This window comes from Myotis brandtii, unplaced genomic scaffold (assembly GCF_000412655.1).
Source record: "Myotis brandtii unplaced genomic scaffold, ASM41265v1 scaffold413, whole genome shotgun sequence".
Classification (NCBI taxonomy): Eukaryota; Metazoa; Chordata; class Mammalia; order Chiroptera; family Vespertilionidae; genus Myotis; species Myotis brandtii.
The window spans coordinates 728,811-756,744 of NW_005365869.1; the positions used below are offsets into that span (position 1 = coordinate 728,811).

At 41.8% G+C, this 27,934-nt stretch overlaps 1 long non-coding RNA gene across 1 annotated transcript; it reads right to left on the bottom strand.

The window, feature by feature from the left end:
• Positions 1–10,416: 10,416 nt before the first annotated feature.
• On the bottom strand, positions 10,417–21,225 carry LOC106727360. The gene is made up of 3 exons (XR_001363532.1): positions 21,212–21,225; positions 19,169–19,171; positions 10,417–10,506 (listed from the first exon to the last, which is right to left on the bottom strand). It is a non-coding gene; the product is annotated as an uncharacterized LOC106727360 (long non-coding RNA).
• Positions 21,226–27,934: the final 6,709 nt, after the last annotated feature.

Sequence of the window (27,934 nt, forward strand, 5' to 3'; positions counted from 1 at the left end):
TGTATACAGCCACACACAATTTCTAGAGAAAATAACAAGTCAGATAGCTGCCTCTGTTTAAGTGTATGCTAAATAGAGAATGAAAATATAAACCATTCCACAGGAAAGATTATAAATTGCCTTGATCCCTCTGCTCATGCACATTTCATATATGTCTTTATTATTCTCTTGAAAACTCTTCAGTTACTCCATGCTTTCTTATATTCTGGGAAAAATATTTTCATAACTCTCTATTGAATTATGGGACAATGCCTATGTTTTGTTTTTGATTCTTTAGAGCTTCATAAGTCTTTATCAACAGGCACATCCCCAAAAAAGATCACATACTAATATATCACTTTTATTTGCTTTTCTTATTACATTAGAAGCTTTTTCTGCTCATTGTTGCTTTGTGTCATTGTGTGACGCTGTGTACGTCTTAGTGGTTGTGTCAATACTCTTTAAAGCATGAGATCTGAGCCTGGGAAGGCTCCCTCCGGGGTGAGGCCCCAAGCTCTTGGCAAGGTGATACCCTAAGTCATCCAAAATAAATCGCTCTGTCTTTAGATAACCAGATATAGTCAACATAATCTCTTTTACTAGCTCGTTCCAGATTTTAATAATATGCAACTTTACTGTTGTGAATTCCTTTGGTTCCTAAGCTTTTAGAGAATTAAACTTACCATCAATGTAGTATTGCTAAATTGATATAATTATTTTGTTTTGACAAATTCAGAGCCTTTAAATGCCTATCTTGTACCCAGCCTTGCCATTGTTTATGTTTTCTGAAGTAACAATGCATACACTAAGAATTCTGAATTTTTTTTTAAAAAAGTAAAATTTTATTTTATAAGGTAGCAACAGAGAAATGATGTTCTTTAACTACAAAAAAAATAGTTTTGAATGTGAGCGAGTGAAAGCTGGAGCCAGAACTGGTATTTGTTTTCACCTTTTTAATTCACCTTTGAATAAAAATTTTCCTTGTTTTATTTAGGTGTCAAACAATTTATTAAAAACCCTGAAGAATAGCAAATATATATTTACAAACCAAAGGATTTTTAAAGATACTGATATTAAATACTTGATAAATGTGGAGATGTTTAGATGTGTTACTATTCTTTGCAATTCTATGAGAATAAGGGAGGGGAGATGAAAGGGTCATTCATTTTTTTGAGATAATATGTTCCCTAGGATGTATAAGGTATTTCTTTCTCAACTGTACATGAAAAGATTGTGCCCCCCCCAACACAACGGGCTCTTTCAACAAAAAATAAATATAACTGCACTGTTGTACATAAGCAACTGATAAGTTGTAGTATAAGAACATGCAAACATGAATTAGCATGTCAGTCATTTCCTTGAAAGCACTAAACCATCTTCTTCATGCAAGTGGTTTGCTAAAATTATGTGAGGAAGAAGCTGACAATTCGGAGGAAAGTGGTGTAGGAAGATATTTTAGGTTTGTCTGGTTCCCTGGTGGCTTCACATTTTGTCTTCTTTAAAGCTGAGAAAATGAACAAGCGTCTGGTATTCCATGTACTGTAACTGCATGCAGTCATTCTAATGAGTCATTAGATTTCATGATTAATTTTAAGAAGTCATCCAACCTTTTTTTCTGTCGGAGCTCTGACTACTCCTGCTCCCACATTATCTACAGAATTAATAGTCAGTTCCTACTGATGATAGCTTTCAACAACCAGAATCACCATTCAACCAGTGTACTGAGGACAATTCTTTTTTCTGCAGCTCATAACGAGGCCTGCCTAGCTCATGCATTTCTTGAAAATTGGGTACCTTATTTTAATCACCATGTAAACTATGTTTTCACAAGTTTATTAATGACTACATTGTGTGGGAAAGACCCAAAGCCTTTCTGACATCACGATGGATGATGATACCTTTCAGGCCTGGCCCTGAGTTATTGGAGATTAGGATGATAGGATTTGTTCTTTAAAGAGCCATTCCATTCCTTACCCTGTTTTTTTCTTCAAGGGGTATGCAATTGATTGTGCCCAAACATTATCAGTCTTTGGCTGACAGACATTATAAGAATAAAAAATTAAAAATTTTCAACTTGGGTGAGGTGGTTTCTAGTGTAACTCAAATTAAAACTGGCCTAGAGCTGTATGGTATTGCTGATATAGTGATTATTTCCAGTGGTGTGCTGAAGCCAGCTCAGACCAGCTGCAACAGGGCACAGCTCTTTCCAGCTACACTTTCAATGATGTCACCTAGGTAGCCTGAAATCAGCCATGCTGGGTGTATTTACACCAAGGAAATTGGCACATGCTATTAACCCTCCCCTCCACACATCATCCGCTCACTCAATTGTTAATACATGTACCAATACATTGCTGCTTCAAAACTAAGAAATACAAAACTTACAGTTTGATATCTTATTTTTAATTAAATTTTTTAAAATTACAGTTAACATTCAATATTATATTAGTTTCAGCATAGTAGTATTTTTATAACTTACCAAGTGATCCCCTCATAAGTCTAGTACACACCTGGCACCACACATAGTTACTGCAATATTGTTGACTGTATTCCCTATACTGAACTTACATTCCTATGACTATCTTAGTAACTGCTGCATTTTTTTGGAAGTCTTTTTGTTGTTGTTAATCGTCACCCAAGGATATTTCCCCATTGATTTTTAGAGAAAGTGGAAGGGAGGGGGAGAGACAGGAGGGAGAAACATCAACGTGAGAGAGACACATCAATTGGTTGCCTCCCACACGGGGCCGGATCAGGGCTAGGGATGGAGCCTGCAACTGAGGTGCATGCCCTTGACCAGAATCGGGATCAGGGCTAGGAATGGAGCCTGCAACTGAGGTACATGCCCTTGACCAGAATCAAACCTGGGACCCTTCAGTCTGAGGGCTGACACTATCCACTGAGCCAAACAGGCTAAGACTGAAGTCTTCTTCTTTTTTTAAAAAAAAATAACTTTATTGATTTTAGAGAGAGGAAGTGCAAACAGGCTAAGGCTGAAGTCTTCTTCTTTTTTTTTTTTTTTAAAAAAAATAACTTTATTGATTTTAGAGAGAGGAAGTGGGAGAGAGAGACATGGATCGGTTGCCTCCTGAATGCTCCCCTCCTGGGTATCAAACCCACATCTGGGCATGTGCCCTGACAGAATGGAACCCACCACCTTTTGGTATATGGAAGGGCACTCCAACCAACTGAGCCATACCCGCCAGGGTTGTAACTGCTGCATTTTTGAGATCAAAAACAGTATCTACCGAGGTTCCATCACAAAAGGAATATCAAATAAGGCTTTTGCCATAGAAATCACAGGGTTAGCCAAACTACCTCCACTCAAGCACTTATCAAGCTTACCTCCCTTCACACCTGAAAATGAGTAAGAGAATTTAAGCCTAGGTTAGAATAGGTAAGTATGCCTTCCAGTTTATTTTTAAATGTTTGATGTAATAGAGCCTTCTTGGGGCAGGTCTTTTTCCAGTTTGGAGAGAGCCAGCTACAGTTACTAAAGTCTATTTCCTCAGGGAGCTAGTCTTGCCTGGTATTCAGAGAAGTTGGCCAATCACTGATAAGATGCTTTTCTTTCCTTCCTCCACCCTTTTGTTTGTTTTATTTTTAAGCTAACACTTGTCCTTTGGAAAATTACTAAAAGATATATTGGGCAGGAAAGAAAAATGTTTTACTTCACTATTTATGGTATTGGATCTCTATAAAGCAAGGTACTTTTTCCCAAGGCTAACTATATCATAGGGCTAGAATCCTATAAAACAGTCATGTCTTGGAAAAAATATGTAGTTTTTATATAGAAAGATAAGAAAGACCCCCTTTATGGATCAATATATCTCTTTAAATATGTTTGGAGAGTAGATCCGTAGAATCGTTTACATGAATACTACTGCCATCAAATAAGTGCTTAACAAGATTTAAAATAGAATGAATTATAGATGAAAAAATCGCTAAGAATGATAATCCACTTATTGGTGTAATTAATAGGTAATTATTTCAAGTCAAAATGTTAATTAGACAAGATCAGTTTCTGGTATTCAGATATAGTTGTAATCAAGATTTTGAAAATGATAACTTTCTTCTCACTGTATCCTGAACTGCATTAAAAATGATTTTCTCTCTCGGGGCAGGAGGAGGAATCTTGAGCTCCTACTCTCTCACTTCTATTTTTCTTTCCTGGCTGTGTCTATGAGGTGCGTCTTAGCACTTGGTGCATTACATAGCAGGTGTTCCTCCCCTACGTCTATAAGATGCATCTTAGCACTCAGTGCATTTTACACAACAGGTGTGTTTTCCCAACGTAACATATACTTGGAGAAATGACTAGAACAGGTTTAATATAGAACACGTTAAGAAATCAGGAGGGGGATCATGTTTGTGACTAGGGATACCCTTTTTCTTCTAGCTGGAAGACAAAAACAAAGCAGGCAAGTCAGTTAATTTTCACAAATATTGTTCTCCTTTGGACTTGGGAGATGTTTTTACTTTTTTCATTGATCTGCAGAGAATTTCTATCACCTGAATGATCTTAAGTTTAGCCTCACTAATCACTTCCAGCATCTCCCTAATTCAGCCTCAGCTGTGATGTGAGGTGATACTTAGCTGTTGAGAGAGGGGTGAGCACCCCTTTGCACCAGGCATTCAACTAATACTGCTGGCGCTACCCTTTGCTGGGCAATACATAATGGTTTGTGCCAGGCTGTGTGGAGAGCCTTGCTATATCATCTCATGAGGTTGGCATCATCATAATCCTTATGTTTCAGATGTCGAAATGAAGGGTTTGGAAGGTTGACTGACTTGCCCTCGGTCTCACAGTTAGCAGCTGCAGAGCCTAAATTCATTTGCAAAGGGACCTAACCCATTCCATGGCATTGTTCTGAGGATTAAAAGAATTAGCAAATGGAAACTGACTAGAACAGTGCCTGAAACAAAAATAGGCACTGAGTAAGGGTTAGCTACCACCACATCATCATCCAAACTAATCTGATCCCCAAATCAGTGCAAACAGCCCTGCCTAAAATGCCAGGTGAATAGAAGCCCATTCCCTCCTCTTCACGCGACTATGGTCTGCCCAGAGGATTCCCAAATGAGGCAACTGATGATAAATGGTGCAGATGTATATGGCACTGACCCTACCTTCCCAGTGCAGAAACGGCTTCTCTTAGGCGGAGTGATTTTGGTTGTTTTTAGGTCTGGACTCTTTTTCTTTAAACTGGAATTCCACCAGGTAGGAAAGATGTCTTGAGGAATATGTATGTGCCAAAGCTACGGTGTTTTCTGAGCAAACTTAGGTGTAATTTTAAAACGGAACCTAAAGGAAAAAAATTATTGTTCCATTTCTTTTTCCTTATGTGCAACTGAAGTTTCATGTCAGATCAGGTGACAAAAGGAGAAAGAAAGAACTGACATCTGAGAGCTCATTGGAAGGCCTGTCCTCTCGCCGAAGGTTTGGCGCATTTCAACCCCCAGGTTTCCTGTTTGAATGTTTAAAATAGCAGCTCTTGAACTCAAGCGGCACAATCACAGAATAGCTTGCCCTCGCCACAGCCAGCCCAAGAAGGCCATGGTGAAGCAAACCTGTGTGGTCAGAAATGCCTGAGGCTGTTCAGTCCGTGTTTATTTTCAGAATGCCTTTCCGAAGTACAGAGCATTCTTAGGCTCTACTCCAGATTCTTTCTTTCTAGTCTCCTCTACCCAAAGAAAACAGATCTATCCCCTAAAATTTACAGGACATCCATGCTTCCTAATGCATTGTCTAAAACAGTGGTTCTCAACCTTCTGGCCCTTTAAATACAGTTCCTCATGTTGTGACCCAACCATAAAATTATTTTCGTTGCTACTTCATAACTGTAATGTTGCTACTGTTATGAATCGTAATGTAAATATCTGATATGCAGGATGGTCTTAGGCGACCCCTGTGAAAGGGTCGTTCGACCGCCAAAGGGGTCGCGACCCACGGGTTGAGAACCGCTGGTCTACAAAAAAGGGAAATCTCCTGATTTTGAAAGTGTCCAACCAAGTACAACTAGACTCACTTCTGATATGCCAGTTGAGCAGAGGAGCACAGTTTTGGGGGAAGAAGCAATTAATCATTAAAAAATGATTTTTATTCGCAAGTGCTCCAAGTGTGGACACAGTGGAACTTACAGTGAGGAGCTCGCCTGCCCCGGGGCAGCGCTTCTCTCCCTGCAGGCAGACCTAGGCGCAAGGGGAGTCATAACCAGACAGTTCCCCATGGGTATGGGATCAGAACAAGGGGAGCTGGGTGAATGGAAAGGGTTATACTCTAGGATGGGGTGTTTTCTGTGCGGGCAGAAACCTGTTCACTGCTCTTCTTCCACTTGCACGTCTCTACCAGTTCTTCACCAAGGACTTCTCTTGCTCTAGTCCCCTCGGCAGGCCAACTTCTTTTCTTTTGAGGTCCTGATGGCCCGTTGCTCTTTAGTCCCAGTCCAAGTCGTTGCTGTTCTGCGCCTCTATTGCAGGTAGCGCTCCTGTGTTTTCTCTCTCAGAAAGAAAACCTCTGACTTCTGTTTCCAGCTTCTTGGCAGAACCTCCGTGTAGTCCCTGTATAGTTTCCAAGTTGTTTTTAGTATCACAAAGCCCACTTCCATTTTTTAAAGAACCCGAGTAGGTGGGAAAGCATTTATATCAGTGAATTTTGGAGCATGGGTGGGGGCCCAATCTGTTGATATAACTGCTAACTATGATGACAGCTCTGTTAAGAAATAGCCTGATCACTGGTGAAAAGGAGGATTCCAAAGTATTAATCCTTGACCACTAGCAAAATGATGGATAATTCCATTGGAGAAATAGAGAAACCAAGGTAGGGCTCTATTTTGGGGGAGGGGCGGGGTGGAGATTGATTTGGACTTGCCGAATTTAAGGTAAGGGGTGGGTATCAATGTAGAAATGTAATGAAGACAGTTGGGGGTAACAGCATGAGAAGTCCTTGTTATTACAGCTAAACCTCCTTTAGAATCTCTTGACCTGGAATGTTCTTGTTTTTTTCCACTATCCCTGAAACATTGGAAGGAAATGGATTATGGCTGCCCAGGGGGCCTTCTTCTCTAGCTTCACAACCAGGAAGAAAATGAGAAGGATATTTCATAATCACCAGGTTTTCATAAGAACTTGGTGTGAGGAGACCATCTACTGGGTGGTACTGAGAGGAACTGGTTTGATTTCATCCACTCCTATTTAATTTCCATTGTGTCCTCTCCAAGGACATGCTGACTTACATGTCGGTGTGCGATGTGGGAAGGAAAAGGACATCAAACATTGCTGAATGTACTGTACTTCTCTTCTGGAACCACTTCCATGGACTCATTACACAAACTCTCACTGAGCCGGGGAGCCCAAGCATTACTGATCTCAGAGCTTTTGGATACCACCTGCCTTGACATCGATTTCAATGCTAGCGGGACATTTCAGAAACAATCAATTTAACTGAGTGCAAATGATGTGATCACCAAGGTTTGGTAAAAAGCCTACAGTTGAGACCTAGAAAGTAAATGCCCTCTTCCTCTGAGTCACTTGACATTTTTCAGTAGACTGAGAACTGACAGAATTCCCAAGAAAGCAAATAGTTTTATTCATATGGCAAAACAGTTAATTCTCAATGAATAAGATCAGCTGATGGGCACCACAAGAACTTTGTAATATAAAGGACAACCTGCAAAAAGAGATTGGAAAATGACCATAAATGACTAAAACATTAAGGACACAGATGTGCAGTAATTTTTTAAAAAGGTATCAGAAAAATAAATATAACCTTCCCAGGTGCCTTCCATAGTAAGGATTTTGATGGCTAATGGGAGTTCTTGTGTCACATGCCTGAAGTTGACAGCAATAGGCAGTCTGCTTTTTCTTTGAGACGAAATATGACATGGGTGTGGTTTCCCATGCTTTCTTTAAGCATTGCACGACTACAGCAAAAAGCACAGTCATTTCTTTTTTGCTCTTAGCATCTTGGTGGCTGGCTTCCCTTGTTCCTCCTTCCCACCTCCTCCCGTCCCTCTTCCCCCCACCCCTCCCCAACAAAGGCTTAAAAGGCTTTCAGGAAATTGGGCAACCCAAAGAAACTGCCACTGATAGTGTTTTGTTAATTCTATAAATATCTCTGTAAACTTCACTCCACTGAGACATAATTTCAGCAATTGGAGTAATGGGCTTCCCTGCTGTTGCATACATCCAGACTGCCAGTGCTCCGACTGGCTCAGCAGTTCCTCCCACGGATCTGCTCGCAACACTGTCATTAGTCTCCCCTGCCCTAGGTGTGAGGTTGGAGGGGATGTGAGGTAAACATTGCCTTTCTGAAATTGGCTGCCCCAACCGATCAGCAGTGAAAATAGCAAGAAAATGTTCCCTTCCAGACCTGGAAACGCCTGTTTTGATTTGTTTGTGAACCCAGGTGGGGCTTGTTTATTGACAAACTGTTCTTCTTCTGATCAGCAGGTGATGTTTACACAAGATGTTAAATCCCTTCACACCTCTTTAAAAATCTGTTCTCACCATTGCAAGTCTTCTTGGAGAAAGGGTCCCGTAGTTAAGTGGTTGCAAGAAGTACCTAAGGAATAGAATTCTGTAACACAATAATTTAAATTTTTTTATTTACTGACCGATTTTAGAGAGGAAAGGAGAAACATTGATTTGTTGTTCCATCTATTTATGCACTCACTGGTTGATTCTTACCTGTGTCCTGACTGGGGCTTGAACCTTCAACCTTGGAGCATTGGGACCAAGCTTTCACCAACTGAGCTACCTGGCCAGGGCACACAATTGAAAAAAAAAATTCTCAAAATCACCCAGTTCAGCTTTGTTTATTGGGCATGTTCAGCTCATGATTAATGATCTCCTTTGCCTTATTTTTCCTTTCTTCCCTCTTCAACTTTCCATACAATGCACCTCTAAATGATCCCACTAACATTTGATATATCTTTGATTTTATGCTAAGTGAAGTCTGTGTTTCACACCTGACCAAGATTTGGTAGTCACTGTGTGTTATACTGGGTAGCAGCTCTACTGCTGTGTGTGTGTGTGTGTGTGTGTGTGTGTGTGTGTGTGTGTGTGTGGGAAGGAAAAGGACATCAAACATTGCTGAATGTACTGTACTTCTCTTCTGGAACCACTTCCATGGACTCATTACACAAACTCTCACTGAGCCGGGGAGCCCAAGCATTACTGATCTCAGAGCTTTTGGATACCACCTGCCTTGACATCGATTTCAATGCTAGCGGGACATTTCAGAAACAATCAATTTAACTGAGTGCAAATGATGTGATCACCAAGGTTTGGTAAAAAGCCTACAGTTGAGACCTAGAAAGTAAATGCCCTCTTCCTCTGAGTCACTTGACATTTTTCAGTAGACTGAGAACTGACAGAATTCCCAAGAAAGCAAATAGTTTTATTCATATGGCAAAACAGTTAATTCTCAATGAATAAGATCAGCTGATGGGCACCACAAGAACTTTGTAATATAAAGGACAACCTGCAAAAAGAGATTGGAAAATGACCATAAATGACTAAAACATTAAGGACACAGATGTGCAGTAATTTTTTAAAAAAGTATCAGAAAAATAAATATAACCTTCCCAGGTGCCTTCCATTGTAAGGATTTTGATGGCTAATGGGAGTTCTTGTGTCACTTGTCTGAAGTTGACAGCAATAGGCAGTCTGCTTTTTCTTTGAGACGAAATATGACATGGGTGTGGTTTCCCATGCTTTCTTTAAGCATTGCACGACTACAGCAAAAAGCACAGTCATTTCTTTTTTGCTCTTAGCATCTTGGTGGCTGGCTTCCCTTGTTCCTCCTTCCCACCTCCTCCCGTCCCTCTTCCCCCCACCCCTCCCCAACAAAGGCTTAAAAGGCTTTCAGGAAATTGGGCAACCCAAAGAAACTGCCACTGATAGTGTTTTGTTAATTCTATAAATATCTCTGTAAACTTCACTCCACTGAGACATAATTTCAGCAATTGGAGTAATGGGCTTCCCTGCTGTTGCATACATCCAGACTGCCAGTGCTCCGACTGGCTCAGCAGTTCCTCCCACGGATCTGCTCGCAACACTGTCATTAGTCTCCCCTGCCCTAGGTGTGAGGTTGGAGGGGATGTGAGGTAAACATTGCCTTTCTGAAATTGGCTGCCCCAACCGATCAGCAGTGAAAATAGCAAGAAAATGTTCCCTTCCAGACCTGGAAACGCCTGTTTTGATTTGTTTGTGAACCCAGGTGGGGCTTGTTTATTGACAAACTGTTCTTCTTCTGATCAGCAGGTGATGTTTACACAAGATGTTAAATCCCTTCACACCTCTTTAAAAATCTGTTCTCACCATTGCAAGTCTTCTTGGAGAAAGGGTCCCGTAGTTAAGTGGTTGCAAGAAGTACCTAAGGAATAGAATTCTGTAACACAATAATTTAAATTTTTTTATTTACTGACCGATTTTAGAGAGGAAAGGAGAAACATTGATTTGTTGTTCCATCTATTTATGCACTCACTGCTTGATTCTTACCTGTGTCCTGACTGGGGCTTGAACCTTCAACCTTGGAGCATTGGGACCAAGCTTTCACCAACTGAGCTACCTGGCCAGGGCACACAATTGAAAAAAAAAATTCTCAAAATCACCCAGTTCAGCTTTGTTTATTGGGCATGTTCAGCTCATGATTAATGATCTCCTTTGCCTTATTTTTCCTTTCTTCCCTCTTCAACTTTCCATACAATGCACCTCTAAATGATCCCACTAACATTTGATATATCTTTGATTTTATGCTAAGTGAAGTCTGTGTTTCACACCTGACCAAGATTTGGTAGTCACTGTGTGTTATACTGGGTAGCAGCTCTACTGCTGTGTGTGTGTGTGTGTGTGTGTGTGTGTGTGTGTGTGTGTGTGTGCCTGAGTCACCTTGACCTTTTATATCCTAGGTCCAGGCGGTCAGGAAAGGTAGTTAGCACCTGATAGAGGATCACTAGTGCACTAAATGTTAGATGTTAGATGTTAGAGTCGATCTCCTTCCCATCAGAATTTCACTTTCCAAGGATACTATATTTCTTTCATGCTAATCTATATTTTAACAGCTTGTAATTGTCGATTGAGAGGGTAATTAGTTCTAATTTAGTGCTAATGCTCTGAACATAGAGTAAGAAGCTAATTGACATGGCATGCTACCAACTTAAATTTTATGAACTAAAACTTTTTATCTCTTGGGCAGCAGTGAGTGATTTCAGTGTGGCGGTGTCATTTAGGGACAAGAGCTGCTTTGCCCATGGGTGTTCTGTGCCTTGTGGGTGCATCACAGATTGTTGGCGATGGCCGATTTCCTTGATTTTCCAAGTTGGACAGCTCTTCCTTAAACCTGCTTTTGGGAAATTGGCCTAGACACCTATATGCATATTTGGTTAGCACATTTTTGGTTTCAATTGCATTTTTTCCCTACTGGATATAAGGAACTCCTGTGGAGGCCGAAGCATATACAAAGCAGGAGAACATCCATTCCCTACACCCAACAAATCTAGATTTTAGTGGAATTAGCAACACATTCACAGAGCAGTACTTGATAGTCTATAAAAGGCTTTCATGTATATGATTTCATATATATACACAGTCATTAAGGTCAGGGCAGGTATTGTGATACCCATTTTGTAGTTGAAACAACCACAGTTGAAGAAGTTTCAACAACTTGTCTGCAATCATGCGGCAGGTGAAGTGGTGGAGCCAAGCCAAGGACTCGAACCTCTGACTCTTGCTCCGGAGTTGTTTTTCCCTGGTCACATCCCACTCTCCGACCTGTTTACCCAGATCCAGTTTATATTCTTATTGTGTAATTCTGAGCAATTGCTATTATTCCCTTAAAAATTCAGAAAAATTACACAACCATTACCCAACTAACTCATCACCTTTTTACTTCCCAACCCTACTCTGTCCTCGCTCAAACTCAGGAAAACTGCCTTGGAAAAAGGTAAAAACGCCAGAAAGTAAAGAGGATCAGGCAGAGGGTACTTCTGACTTTGTTTTTCCTTTAAAAAATTTCAATTCTCATCCTAAAATGTCAGTTCTCAGTTTAACCTTGAGTAGTTTTTTGAGAATGAAGCCGGTCAGTGACACTTGCTGCCTCCTGGCTGGTCCTGTCCTGGGGTAGCGAGCCTACCAGAATTTTCTTTGGTTCATTTGAGATTATTTAGCGCCTGCATACCAGGTACACAATCTTCATCCATGGTTTGTGTTCAGGTGTTGGTTTGACTGTGATTTGCCCTTTGGATAATTTACTGTCCCTTAGAATCCCCTCCAGAATGTAGACAGGAAGACAAAGGCATGGAGACGGCTGTGCTGTGTGTGAGCAACTCCCTGGCTGTGTAGGCAGCAGCTACTGTCAAAGATGAGGTCTCTGGGTTAGCAAGGCAGTTCTTTCATCTTCTCTCCCCTCCTCCTGCTCCTCTAAACCCCTGGGAGATGAGAGGGCCCAAGTTCTGTTTGTGTCCCTCTGTTAGTTTATTTGTAAACTGCAGGTCAAAAAGTAATATTATGTATAAAATCCAGACTGGACAATTGCTCGTTTCATGCAGGGAGAGAGCGAGAGCTTTAAAGGAAATCAGCTGACTTCCTGACTTGCTGAATGAAGTGTGAGTTTTAGTTTCTATTCTGTTAGGAAATGACATGTGAATAGAATACTTGTATAAGCAGGCCTTTATTTTTGCCATTGGCTGGAAACTTGTAAAAAGAGAAGAGGGGTCTGTTTATTGTACCATCTCAAGATTCGTTTCTGTGAAACAAGGCAGAAATGGGTGTTTCTGAATCCTTTGGTGGTCTCAATCCTGAAATTCCATTTCTTCTGTCCTCCGGCCCAGAGTTGTTAGGTTGCCATAGCAGCATGACTCCTCCACCACAACCCTGAAAGATTAACTGGATACAGATATAGCAGCAAGTGAGGCCAAGATTAAAATCCAAATTTAGGGCGCTGATCACAGAAAGCGGGAGGTCTGGGCAGAGGACTGCTCTTCGTCCCTCCAGGGGCTGCATGTGAAGCGATGGGCGTTTTGCCCTGATGGTTTTGGTGGCCCTGCCCAGAGACGGGGTCAGCCTGAAGAGATTGACGGCCACACTGCAGATGGGACGCCCCCAGGAGGTGGGTGGATCACTGCATGGATGAAGAATATTTAGAGCAGCAGGGTAACCCTCTATCGGATGAAATTGCTGGTGTTCTGAAAGTCAAGCATGAGACTGTTGGGCAAGGACTATAGAGAAAGGCATTGAGTAGGCGCTGCAAAAATAAAGGCTCTTTGTCCCCAAGAATGCTTTCTTAGGGGAGTCTTTGGGATCCTGTAAAGAGTGATCATCATAACACAATTACTCATGTTAATTGAGCACTTAACTACGTTCTAAGCACTTGGTAACTCATAATAACAATGTAATTCTCCTCCTTTGAGCTAGGTGTGGTTATTTTAAAGATAAGGAAACTGAGGCAAGGAGCAGTGAATGGACTTCCCCAAGGTTACATAGTTTGTAAGTGACTGACTGGGATTTGAACCTTTGCAGTGTGGCTCTTAAATCCAGTCTCTTGATTCTCACAGATTGCCTCTAAAGGATATTTATTTTCTTCTCTTGAGGGCGCACAAGTGGAGTGTTCAAGGAACTTTAATTGTAATTTTAAAAAATACAAATATCACCCTAGGTTGAATAGTGTCCCCTCAAAAATGTTGAAGTCCTAACCACTAGAGGCTATTAAATGTGATCTTATTTGAAAATAGGATCTTTGCAGATGGAACCAAGTCCTTAAGGTGGGCCCTAATCTAATATGCCTGGCATCCTTATAAAAAGAAGGAAATGCCAAGTGAAGAGAGACCCACAGGGAGAAAACATGTGATGACAGAGGCAGAGGCTGGAGTGATGCAGCTGTGAGCCAAGGAATGCCAAGCTAGGATTGCTGGCCACCACTGGAAGGGAGGATTCTACTCAGAGCCTCAGGGGAGTGTGGCCCTGCTGTCCCCTTGATTTCAGACCTCTAATCTCCAGAACTGGGAGAGAATAAATTTCTGTTTTTTAAGCCACCCAGTCATTGGTACTTCGTTACAGTGCCTCTAGGCTTCCTCTTGATCTGCCCTCAGGCAATTGTCCACAGGTGTGGCAAGAGTTTTTTTTCAACAGGGTGGGGTAATTATTTCTGCCTGCAGGCTAATTGTTATTCTCAGTCTTATAAGAGTCAAGGAGTTTTCCAGTTGGGTGGGTCAACTGTCTTCCCTGCAGGCAGAGCTGCCTGTATAGCAGTTGTCTGCGTGAGAAGGATAACCTCTGCAGTGTGAGGGAATGGCTCAGCACCGAAACCCGGGTGTCTGTCTTCTGAGCTCTAACCCCAGAGCCCTTGATCCTGGCTTCTGCTCACCCAGCTCCAGTCCACTCTGCTGTTCCTCTGCCAGAGCACAAGGTGGGTAGCTCCACAGGGAATTTTATGCGTTGGCTCTTTAAGAGGGTGTCTGAATTTCCAGCCGTCTCCCCCCACCTCCCCCACAGAAAGCACCCCGCTGCTTTTCACAGCCAGATGTATGTGGGTGCCCTCCTCAGTTTTGGCGCTCTCTGCTGGGGAGCCCAGCTTGGGAATTAGATCCCAGAGTTCTCAGTGGCAACCCCCCACAGCTGAGATATCTCTCCGGGTCTTCAGCTGCCGTCTGTGGGTGCCCGGCCAGCACTTGCGCCTCTGCCCCTCCTACCAGTCTCTATGGGGTCTTCCAGTTTGGACCCGGAGCATGTCTGTGCAGCATCCACTTACTCCGCCGCCATTTTTGTTACAGTGCCTTTAAAAGCAAATACAACTATGTTGTTCTTGTACCAGGTTCACTCAATACAGAGGCACACGGCGTGATATGTGAATGTGCCTATTCTGCTTTATCTCCCCTTCCCATCGTACTGCTAGTGATTTCTATGCATATATATTTACAGCACTTTTTACATAATGGGCCTGTATTACTTGCATTTTGTTGCAACTTAAAAAAAATGTACTCATGTATCTTGGCGATCTCTAAGCCTTTAACTTTGTTTTTAAATAGTAAAATACATGTAGCATGAAATTTACCATCTTAACCATTTTTAAGTTTACAGTTAAGTTTAAGTACATTCATATTGTGGTGCAACCATTACCACTATCCATCTGCAGAACTCTTTTTATCTTATAAAACTGAAACTTCATATCTATTAAACAAAATCCCCTAACTCCCCATCCTCCCCTCCCTAGCTCTGGGCAACTACAATTTTAATTTTTATCACCGTCAACTTAACTACTATAGGTACCTCATATACGGGGAATATTAAGTACATTCATATTGTGGTGCAACCATTACCACTATCCATCTGCAGAACTCTTTTTATCTTATAAAACTGAAACTTCATATTTATTAAACAAAATCCCCTAACTCCCCATCCTCCCCTCCCTAGCTCTGGGCAACTACAATTTTAATTTTTATCACCGTCAACTTAACTACTATAGGTACCTCATATACGGGGAGTCATACAGCATTGGTCTTTTTGTGTCTGGATTATTTCACTTAACATTCCCTCAAGGTTTATCTGTGTTGTAGCATCTATCAGAATTTCCTTCCTTTTAAAGGCCGAATAATATTCCATTGTATGTATATATTACATTTCATTTATTTATTCATCTGTCGATGGGTACTTGGGTTACTTCCAACTTTTGGCCATTGTAAATAATGCTGCTATAAACATGGGTGTACAAATATCTCTTCAAGATCCTGCTTTCAGTTCTTTTGGGTAGATCCCCAGAAGTGGAATTGCTAGATCATATGGTAATTCTAGTTTTAATTTCTTGAGGACTTGCCATACTGTTTTCCATAGCAGCTACATCATTTTACATTTCCCACCAGGATTCCAATATCTCCACATCCTTGCCATCTTAATGGGTATGAGATGATATCTCATGGTGGTTTCGATTTGTATTTTCCTAATGATTAATGATGTTGAACGTATTTTCATGTGCTTATTAGCCATCTGTATGTATTTGGAGAAATGTCTGTTCAAATCCTTTGCCCATTTTTATAATTGGGTTGTTTGTTTGTTCTTTTGTTGTTGATGAATTGTAGTCGTTCTTTATATATTCTGGATATCAGTTCCGTATCAGGTATATGAGTATAACTCTTTAGCTTTTAGACTAAAAGCTCTTTTGATTCTCTCTCCACCAGGTGAAAATGTGCTCATGCACTCTCATGAATGGGGTGTGTGTGGGGAAACATTGCATTCCCGTCTCAGGCTTCTAGTGATGGTGATACCAAGCAAGGGTATTTCACTCTGGCAAGTTTCCAAACAGAGGAAGCAATATGTCTTAGTTGGGTTTATCCAGAAACAGAACACACACACACACAATATTATAATATATTTATTATAAAGAATTGGTTCACATGAATATGGAGGTTGCCAAGTCCCAAGACCTGCAGGGGAGTAGACAGCTTGAGATCCAAGAGAGCCCTAATGATATAGTTCCAAGGCCAAAGGCCTGAGAACCAGAAGAGCTCCTGTTTTAGTTTGAGCCCAGAAACAGAAAAAAGCTGATGTCCCAGCTCCAAAGCAGTCAGGCAGGAGGAATCCTTGGTTAGGGAGGGGTCAGCCTTTTGTTTGAGTCAGGTCTTCAGCTGCTTGGAAGAGGCCCACCCCCATTAAGGAGAGCAATCTGCTTTAGTCAGTCTACTGATTTAAATGTTAGTCTCTTCCAGAAACACCCTCATCCACCACTCAGAATAACGTTCGACCAAATATCTGGGCACCACCTGGTCCAGTCAAGTTGACACGTAAAACGCAACATCTCACAGCATTAATAAACGATCCTCCCCTCCTCTGCCTTGTGAATTAGTTTGACAATGAAGAACAGCCTCAGGATCATAATTTTCCTGTAGGGTTTGTGGTTTGGGTCTGTTAGTGAGCTTGTTCCTTCGCATATGAAGCCATAACCAGACAGGCCCTCTCCGAAGGGCTCCTGGAGGCTGTTTCTAGGGCAGATGTTCTCCCCAGCATTGTGCAGCTTCTAAAACTCTTAGAGCGAGTTTTCCCTTTACCGAATCAACAATTTTTATGACCTAAAATTGCTTAAATAGTGACTGAAGCTTTGTAGTTGTATGTATGACTTTTCTAAATTATTCCTGTTTTTAAGGTTTGAGCTATTTTCTTTTTCTTTTGTAACCTCATCACTTCTTGCTCATTATCAGCATTTTCTCACCCTATAGGAGCACCAGTGAAATCCCATGAGAACTAGGGCTTATCTTTGTGAGTATTGCTTATTTAGGACCTCTATGTTGAGTGTTAATAGTATAGTAGATTCTTTGAAGATCTTCATATTTCAAGAAACTTGTTGATCTAGGCAGGGATGGAGAACCTTTTTCTGCCAAGGGCTATTTGGATATTTATAACATCATTCATGGTCCATACAATATTATCAACTTGAAAATTAGCCTGCTATATTTAATCAAACATTGAATTAACTCACCCCTAATGACATGGAAGGGCCAGACCAAATGATTTTGAGGGTCTTATATGGCTCGTGGGCTGGACATTCCCTATCCAAAACTTCTGTGCAACCCAGGCCAGTGTGGCTCAGTTGGTTGGGCATTGTCCTGTGCACCAAAAGGTTGCTGGTTCAATTCCCGATCAAGGTACATGCCTGGGGTTGTGGGCTCGATCCCCAATAAGGGGCAAGCAAGAGGCAGCTGATTGATGTTTTGCTATCACATTGATGTCCCTCTCTCTCTCCCCTCTCTCTCTCTCTCCCCTTCTCCCTTCCCCTCTCTCTCTAAAAATAAAAAAGAAATCTCTCACACACACATACACACACACACACACATACACACACACACAACTTCTGTGCGTTTTTGGTAAAGGAGGTTCTTACTATTTGACTCTAATTACTTAAGCCCTAGACCAGTGATGGTGAACCTATGACACGCGTGTCAGAGGTGACACGTGAACTCATTTTTTTGGTTGATTTTTCTTTGTTAAATGGCATTTAAATATATAAAATAAATATCAAAAATATAAGTCTTTGTTTTACTATGGTTGCAAATATCAAAAAATTTCTATATGTGACACAGCACCAGAGTTAAGTTAGGGTTTCGGCACTAATTGTCAATTCATTCACTCATTCATTCATTCATTCATTTATATATATGATAGTATGCTAAATGTTGGGGCTCTGGCACGGAACTATACACGCATAGTTCTTGCCTTCATAGACCTTACATCCTAATGGGGCCTAGTGAGCTTTTATACCTAGTACAATAAACATGCAACTGTTCCCCCTGCCATACTGCAAAGAAGAACCAAATAATCTTAGGTCATAAGATAATCTTGTATTAATAAATAAATCACTTAATAATAGATACATAAAAAATACAACAGGTGATACTATAAAGAGTGATTTGGGTGTCCTATATTTTTCATTGGGAAACATATCAACCTAACAGTCTGTTTGTTTTTAATTATTTAGTTCTTTGAATGGGCAGTGTGCATATGTTTGTGCATATCCAACAAAAATAAAAAGGCAAGAAAGAGTATGCAGTGAAATGTAATCCACCTAGTTTCTCTCTGCAGAGTAGCTGTTATTTCTTACATATTTTTCCATGGCTTCTTATTAGTCTTTGTATAGAAATATGCAAATACATATATTTGCATTATTTGAAAAAACCTCCAAGAGATTAAACTCTACCTGCTATTCTACACTTTTTTTCACTCAACAGGGTGTCTTGGAGATCAGTCCATATCAGTACGTTCATAATGTCTTGTCCCTTTTGATGGCTGCATAGTATTTCACCATGGGAATGTGTGTGAGGAAGCATTATAGTACAGAGACGAAGAATCCCTACTTTACCCCTTACTAGCTGTGCATCTTGGGTTAGTTAACTAAACTTTCTACGCCTTAGATTTCTTCCTTAATATAGGGTTTATAAAGGTATACCTCACTTTACTGTGCTTCACTTAATTGTACATTGTAGATATTTTTCATCAACATCAAGGCAGGAGCCTCTACCAGCAAAAAGATTATGATTTACTGAAGGCTTTAATGATGGTTAACATTTTTTTAGCAATGGAGTATTTTAAAATTAAGCTATGTACATGTTTTTTTCCAATATCAGGTTATTGAACACTTAAAAAACTATAGTATAGTGTAAATATAACTTTTATATGCACTGGGAAACCAAAAAATTCACATGACCCACTTTATTGCGATATTTGCTTTATTGCGGTGGTCTGGAACAAAATCCATAGTATCTCTGAGGTATGCCTATAACAGTGTTTAGCTCATAAGACTGTAGTTAGGTACCAATGCATTTTATCTATTACTTTGTATGATAATTTATTTAAGGAGTTCCTACTGGTGACATTTAGATTGTTGTCAGCATTTTGCTATCAGAAGCAACACAGCAATAAATAATCCTGTAATATATATCATTTCACATTTGTACAAGTTTATATTTGGAATGAATTCCTAGAAGTAGAATTGCTGGGTCAAATGGCTACGTATGTTGATGGATATTGCCAACTGGCTGTCTGAAGAGGTTGTACTAATCTACAGTCCTAGCTAGAGTGTGTAAGATTGGGTATGTGGGGTAGAGACAGGGCTTACTTCAGATTGGGTGGTTGAGGAAGGCCACTCTATAGACATGAAATTGAAATTGAACCACAGATGATGAGACGGAGCCAGCCAGAAAGATCTGGGGTCACAACAGCTGGGGCTTAAGCTACAAGGCAGAATTGGCCCCGGTGTGTTCAAGGCCCTGAAAGCAAACCAGGTGAGTGAGGAGGAGGGTGCCTGGCTCTGAGTTGGACAGAAAGGCAGAGTTCCTATAGACTGTACTTAGGAGTGTGTTCTGAGCAATGGAAACCATGGGTTCTAAAGGCTGGTTTTGTAAGATCACTCTGGTGGTAGGGTAGAGAGTAGAGAGTCAGGGGCAAGTGAAGGAAGCAGAGAGATTAGTTAGGAGCTATTGTACTGATGAGAGAGAGAGAGAGAGAGAGAGAGAGAGAGAGAGAGATGGGTGCCTGGCATAGAAATCGAGGAGGTGGAACCTGTAGGCTTTACTGATGGCTGGGTGGGAGGAGGAGGGAAGACACAGAGAGGGGGGACTCAAGGACAGTGGATATGTTGACTAAGCAGTTGGATATACAAGTCTCGAATTCAAGAGAGTGCTCCAAGGTGGGGATATTATACATTTGGGAGTTGTTTCCTTTAAATACCATCTGTATAAGTACCGCGCGCTAACCGATTGCGCCACTGGAGCTCCCCTTTAAATACCATCTGTAGAGCATGAGATCATGTAGGGAGTGAGGGCAGATAGAGAGGAGACAGGGACTAAGAACTGAGAGTCCAGGAGAAGTATAGGAACTAGCAAATCAGATGAGTAGGAGCCACCAGTGAGGTTGGCTGGAAGCCAGGAGAGCATGGAGCCCTTGAAGCCAAGTGAAGAGGACCCAGGACTCAAGGAGCATCACGGAGGAGAAAATGATGAACAGTGTCCAAAGCTGTGAAAGGCCAAGTAAAAGTCTTCCCCCTTTCACATGGAGAAGAGGTAGCACTCCGCCCTGGGCGTCCACACAGAGCAGCAGTGGAAAAGAGGTCTAGCGGGTGCAGAGCTGTCAGCAGCATCCTCACAGGAAAAGCATCTTCCTCCATCAGTTCTGGCTTTTCCAGAAGGAGAGAGATGAATAGGGGCAGAGGGTAGTTTTGAATGTGACACAGTGATGCACTTCTTCACCCTTTTTGGACACTGGTTATATTTAATTGATTCAGATGGTTTTATAGGATCCCTAGCAGATGAAATGTCTTTCCCTTTTATTTTACATATCACTCAGGATCTCCTGAATTCTTGACATTTTTATTAAGACTTCCTCATACACCTACAAATAGTGCCCAGACTCCATAACCTTTCTGGTAACACATGACTTTTATGTTTAAGGAAAGTCTCAGGCATCAAAACTGGTCAGTTAGTGCACCAAGACCCAGCCTTGGTAGCTTTTTTCCAAATGGTCACCATGCGTACATCCTTCCTTCCAGGAAGCGATATAAACCCCCAAGGCTATTTTTGCTATGAGGAGATTATGGCAGAACATATGGAATTTTCACTGCCCAGGAGCAGAAGAGAAGTCCTGTCTTTGCTTGAGCAAGCCACTTGGTGAATGCCTCAGGCTTAGGGCAACTGTGAATGGTTGTGATTCATGGGGAGTGTACCAGGAGCTGCAGCTGGTCCCAGGAGCGTACTAACCTGATGTTTCCCAGGACGTTGTGTGTGGAATTTGCCCCATTTGTCAAGTTGAGTGGGCACTGATAATCCTCTACAAATCTCTGTGCACATTAATATTTTACCTTGAACCAAAGGAAATAGAATTCTAAAATATTGGCATTTTGAGGGCGAATATTTAGTGATGGGTATTATAAACTTTTAGTATTGTAGATATTCTGTCTTGACCAGAATAAACATGAAAGAAAAAGGGGAGTTATAATAAGTTACCAGCGAATTGTTCAATTCCCTGACTTAAAAGCATATTCATCTTTAAGTCGTTGTTAAAAGCAGATTCATCTATAAGTAAAACCATTGAGCAACAAAAGAGGATCTTCTAGGACAGTGGTTCTCAACCTTCTGGCCCTTTAAATACAGTTCCTCATGTTGTGACCCAACCATAAAATTATTTTCGTTGCTACTTCATAACTGTAATGTCGCTACTGTTATGAATCGTAATGTAAATATCTGATATGCAGGATGGTCTTAGGCGACCCCTGTCGAAGGGTCATTCGACCGCCAAAGGGGTCGCGACCCACAGGTTGAGAACCGCTGCTCTAGGAGATTAAGCCAGTCAGTTATTGTATTGTTTCAGGACAGATTATACTCTCAGTTCTAATAGGATCCTGAAATTAATTTCTGTTATCATGGAAAGTATTTATAATAATTTCTAGCCAGGCTAGAAATTGAAAAGTTAGTTTTATTATCTGGATCTTGTGTCCCCCGGTGTTCCAGGAGAATGGACATATGGCAGGTCTATTTTAAATGCTGTTGTTGAAAAAAACACCCTTCCCTAAATTAAACACGGTTGATTTTGCCTTTTGGCATTTATTATTGTTTTAATCAGACTAAGTTTAGGCTTATTAACCTTAGGGCACAAAATCCCATTTGTCTTCCTGGATGCTTGAGCATGGTTGGCGAGCTAGAGGGAGGGGACATGGTTTAGCAGGTCTGCGGACCAAGCCACTTGGTACTTACTGACCTCAGCGAATTAATCTCTCCAAGCCTCTGTCTCTTCATCGCTGTTTTAGGGGAAATAAGTTGCATCACGGAGTTATTGTGACAATCACATCACCTATTTTATGTAAGGTCTTAGCACAAGGATGCGTGGGGGTACAGAATAAGTGGCAGCTCTTGTTTTTGTTGTTATTGCTGCTGTGGTCTCCTGCAGCGGGCAGTCTTGAAGATGGAAGAAACATGGTGGTCGAGCCTTGGTGAGATATCTCAGCATCTTTGCTCTCACTTGTGTGCTGCACCCTTGTCTGAAACATCTTGCCCTCACCTCACCCTGCCTTCTGGTTCAGCTGAGGCACCAGGGTTGGGGGTGAGGGAGTGGAGGAGAGCCACCCTTCACAGCCACCACCAGTTAGGCCACAGGAAGCAGGGCTTCCGAGGCGGGCCTGTTAGGGTGGGATCCATGGTTCCCTCTCCTTCAGGGCTCTTGTCTTGCTCAGTCTCTCGGCACTTCTGTGCAGACCTGCTTACCCCCGGTCCAAGGGCTTATGAGGTTGTTACTCCTTTGTGTTAGGGTTTCACATAGGCCACTCACATCCCACTGCTTACATTTGCCCTGGGTGTGACTTGATTAGATGTTTTGAATGTCAAGTGGGTGGTGAATAACACACACACACACACACACACACACACACACCCTTCCCTGCTCCTAGTTACTAGGTCTAGCACACATGGCTCACAGATGAGGGTATAAAGAGGTCTAACATTCCACTATTGACAAACTACTCTCTTTCAAAATGCCAAATCCTTGCAATTCTGTTTATTTTCAATAGGACCCGTTTGGCCAAGAAGTCATGAATTGGTCAATTAAAGTAAAATATTTGTGTTTGATAAAAAATAACTTTGGTATTTTGTTTTCCATGTGCCTTCAAATTACCATATGCAAACCTGTCACCCCAAGCAAGTCAAGGAAGAGAGAGTGACTTCTGTTGGCCTTTCCCCGATTAAACAAAACAAACACAATATAACCACGGCCTTTCCTTTTCCCTTGGAAATGTTTTCTCTTCCCCTCTCTCTTTTTCTCCCTTCCTCTCTCTCTACCTCTCTTGGTCTCTCTGTGTGTTTTTCTCTCTCTTTCTCAGAACAGTACCTGGCAGTTTGGGGGCCATGGGATTTCTGTGTTTTCCTTTGCTTTTGTACATTTGTTTTATGATCATAAAGATCTGTAGCTAATCTCTGAAATCTCCTATCAAGAGGTTCCCACTGGCACAGAATCAATTATTTATTGATTTAGAAGAAGAAAAATACAGAATGGCAAAGACATGGTCAGGCTTTCTGTATCTCATTTTGGTTGATCGTCTCTCAAACAAACCTCTGTAGGGACTCGCCGCTGAGGAAACCTGCTCCCAGTGGAATAGTATACATTTTCGAATTTCTGCTCTCCTGGGCGGTCATTGGATGGTGAAGACGCTGGCAGTTTTTGCTTGCAGACGCCCTGGTTTTCATTAGCAGTCTGGCGGTGACAGCTTGCTCTAGCTGCTTCCTCCGTCGTTGCTCACAGGAATGGTGCCGAATGCTCAGAGGTGGCACGGGCTTCGGGGATGGCAGCGGCTTCATCAGCACGCCCTCGCCCCGGCCCTCAATTGTCACAGCGGCAGGTCGTGCCTCCGAGAAGGAGAACATTGCTGATTAGTGTGCCTGGCGCATTGGGCAGGCTGTGAGGAAAATGCCACAGTATGATCTCTGTTGATTTCCCAAACAATTACATTCTCCTGGCTCCCCGCTGGCCTCCCCCTTCCGCACAGACCTCGCTTTTGTCTTCCACGATAAAGATTGTCCTTTTGGTCTTTCCCACTAGGCCTCTTGCAGGCTTCTTCTCAGTGTCTGTGACTTCATTCCACCCCTGCCCGTGGCTTCACCCTTTCAATCCTGCTGCAGAAAAGGTTGGCTTTTACTTCCTGGCGCTTTTATCCTCTCAATCAACAGTCTATTGAAAAGAAAAGTATGCATCTAATGATGAATTAAACTCTCTGGGCCTTAGTTGGTTTTCTGATCTGTGAAATGGGGGTAAGCGTGTTACTTACCTCAGAGCGTTATTGTCAGGTTAGAGAAGAAAAGCATGCAAAGTGCTCAGAATATGCTCAGGTGTATGGTCATCACTCAACACGGGCGGCATCGTCGTCTCCTTCATCACCGGCACCCTAGGAACACGCTGGGTCTACCAGCAGGGACCACTTGTACTCTTGATACCGTGATCACATGTTAGGTCCTGCAGATCACAACCCACGTCTCTTCTGAACTCATTTCATGTGGTACCAATTGCCTTTTCTAGCTTATATTCTGCATCTTCAAGGAATAGTCTTCTTGTCCCTTCTTTTCTGCCTGTTTCACTACACTCCTTCATTTACTGCATTAGCATCGGCAAAGCAGCATTACAGATGTCATTGCATTTAATCCCTGTGGCAGCACTATGCTCTCTGTTTTACAGAGGATATCATTTCAGATCACAGAAGTATGTACTTGTTTGGCTTAAGATAACCAGCCAATAGGAGGCAGACCCAAGAATCACACCTGAGTCTTCTGACTCCAAGTCCAGTGTAGTTTCCCTGTGGAGCCATTTTTTTTGTGTGTGTGGAGGAGCAATGACTTTTCATTTTCTATCTGGAGTTTATCAAGAAGTCAGTACATTTAACTTGGAAGGTAACTAAGTCTCTCGCTAAGAGGCATCCATCTCATCTTCTCCCAGCACCATGGCTTGATCTTATTTACCAGGTTTCTTTTCCAGTGTTCACTGAGGGCAGAGGACTTAAGGACAAGATAATATGGACGCAGCTTTGTCTAGGCTGGAAAAGGGGTCCTGGAGGAGTACAACACGAGGGGACTCTGTTCAACGAGGAGGGCACAGTTATCCCTGGGCAAGTAGAGGCAACAGGGACATTAAAGCAAGAGCTAGTTTTGCAAACCTGACAGACACTGCTGTGTATGGCGTTGGGTGTCTGTAGAAGAATCCTGATTGAATCCATCTGGCCCTGTCTTTGGCCCCAAGTCCAGGCAAATCTTTGCTCTACTACTTGGGTAGAGTAGCAGTGGGCATCAGGTCCATCCGTCCGTCCGTCCGTCCATCCATCCATCCGATGCTCAATACCAGCTGTGTGCCTGGTGCTGTGTTAGGCACTGAAGTAACGGGGATGGAAGATCCTGTGCTGTGGATAATCCAGCTTCCTGGTTCCTGGGAGATAGGGGAGGAGGGAAAGAAATGGGGAACAGTTAGAAAGTCATATGAAGAGAAAAGCATTCTTAATCAAAGGGAAGCAAGTCTACTTTAGCCAAACCTACCACCCCTGCATTTTTGAACATGGTGTCATAAGCCTGTGAGCATTAGTGAATATTAGGAGATGCATCACACAGCATCACTGGCCCACAGAGCCCCTGAACGATGGAGAACCCAGCAGTGAGCCCCACATGTGGTTGGAAAGCCCTGGACTATGAAGGAAAATAACTCCCTTTCTTTCACGGTCTCAAGGAGATTAACTGATTCAACTGCATCTTTAGTTCCTTTAACATCTGGACAGGAAGGCAAATATTTAGTAAGAATAAAGCATTGAGCCCTAACCAGTTTGGCTCAGTGGATAGAGTGTCGGCCTGCGGACTGAAGGTCCCGGGTTCGATTCCGGTCAAGGGCATGTACCTTGGTTGTGGGCACATCCCAGTACGAGGTGTGCAGGAGACAGCTGATTGATGTTTCTCTCTCATCGATGTTTCTAACTCTCTATCCCTCTCCCTTCCTCTCTGTAAAAAAATCAATAAAATATATATTTTTTAAAAAATATATTTTTAAAAAAAGAATAAAGCATTGAATCAGCAAGGAACTTGGTAAAAATTATTAAGACAACAGGCAGGGGAGTTAGAATCCTGCTCCAAGAACTCCATCCCTTAAAGAAGATGTGGTAGATATAAACATGTTTCAGCCCTAAGACAGGGAATCCTGCCATTTGCTACAATATGGATAGAAATGGAGGGTATTATGCTAAGTGAAATAAGTGAGACAGAGAGACTAATATTGTGTGATCTCACTTATATGTGGAACCTAAAAACAACAACAACAACAACACACACAACTGAACACATAGATACACAGGACAGATTGGTGGTTGCCAGATTGAGGGGTTGGAGGAATGGGTGAAGGCGATCAAAAGGTATAAACTTCATTATAAGATAAATAAGTGTTTATTATAGATTTAATGTAATGTGTACAGCACAGTGACTTAGTTAATAATATTGTATATTGGAAAGATGTTAAGAGAATAGATCTTAAAAGTTCTCAAAATAAATTCTAAGTATTTGGTGGTAATAGATGTTGATTAAATTTATCGTGGTGATCACTTCATAGTATATATTTATATCAAGTCATTATGTTGCACACCTAAAACTAATTAATTTTCTGTCTCCTGTTCTACTCACGTTCCTTCTGCTCCCCCTCAGCAGATCTGATTTTGAAAAAGAAGAATGAGAGGAAAGGGCAAAAAAAGGAATACACCCTTTAGAATTGTTTGCCCTAATTGTGAAACTCACTGAGTAAGCTCATTGTTGGTCTGACTCCATGCAAATGAATGGACTGTGAACCTTCTCAATCCCGTTGTTGGTAACAGCAAGTGCAGGCCTCACACTCTTAATTGTTTGGTTTAAAAATCCAAAGCTGTTCTTTTGACTTTGTCACTAAACCAGACATTGGCAAATGTCTGCCCTTTTATAGAAGTACCAGCCTCGAGCTAGGCAGTCTCCTATGTCCAAAGATTTACAGGGTGTGCTTTCAATAGATCCTCCTTATCATTCCCAGTAAGCATTTGAAAATATCCTCGAAATGCCTTGACAATGGGCTAAGATCATTTAATTTCCATTTAAGCCAGTAGGCAGGGGTTGGTATGCTGCTTGAAGTTTTGTGGTGTTATAAGACACTCCAGAAATATGTGTGGGGAAGTATCCCAGGTATGTTTAAATTGTCAGTTATTGCTTATTCTGCCGTGCCTTCAAAGAATGTTTTTGTTAAAGAGGTCACAGGGATTTGACTTCTTTCCTCTTTACTGAAGAGAATAGTGGAAAACTACCTACTCCAGATTTGAAAATAAATTAGTCACAGGGTGTGTTTTTTGTGTGTGTTTCCCCTCCTCCCCCCACTCCCTTTTGGCTTAGAGAAGAGAGGCCTCTCCACCAGTGGAAAGGAGAAGGTCCAATGGAGAGGCAGGCGTGGGAGAGGGGCCCAGGAGGGACCCATTAGAACAAGTCCTCATGGTGGGCAGCTAGCTAGGCAAAGAGTCGAAGGTCATTTGGGTGATGGGAGATTTGAAAACAAATGACTATCAGCTATAATTCAGGGTAAGTAAGCAGCAAAGCATATCATTTGTTTAGGAAACTTGGCCATTCCACAGTGTTTCCGCACACATTTATGTAATCCGCTTTCTGGCCCTTCCTGCTGGGGAGAACGAGGCGAGGAGGTGTGTGTTTCCTACGGTTACTAACGTGCAGTAAATGCAGATCTTCTCAAAGGTGAGCACTTATAATCAAATTTGGGGGAGGACACTATGATTCTCATAGATTAAAATCAGCCAGGCATTAGTGAGGAAGGATCTGAATTGTATCTAGTTTGTGTGTTGTTTTTTTTTAAATTTAAATTTTGATTGGTACTAGCTAACTTTTATTGACCACTTACTATGTACCAGGCATTTGGCTATGTACTTGGCATATATTACTTC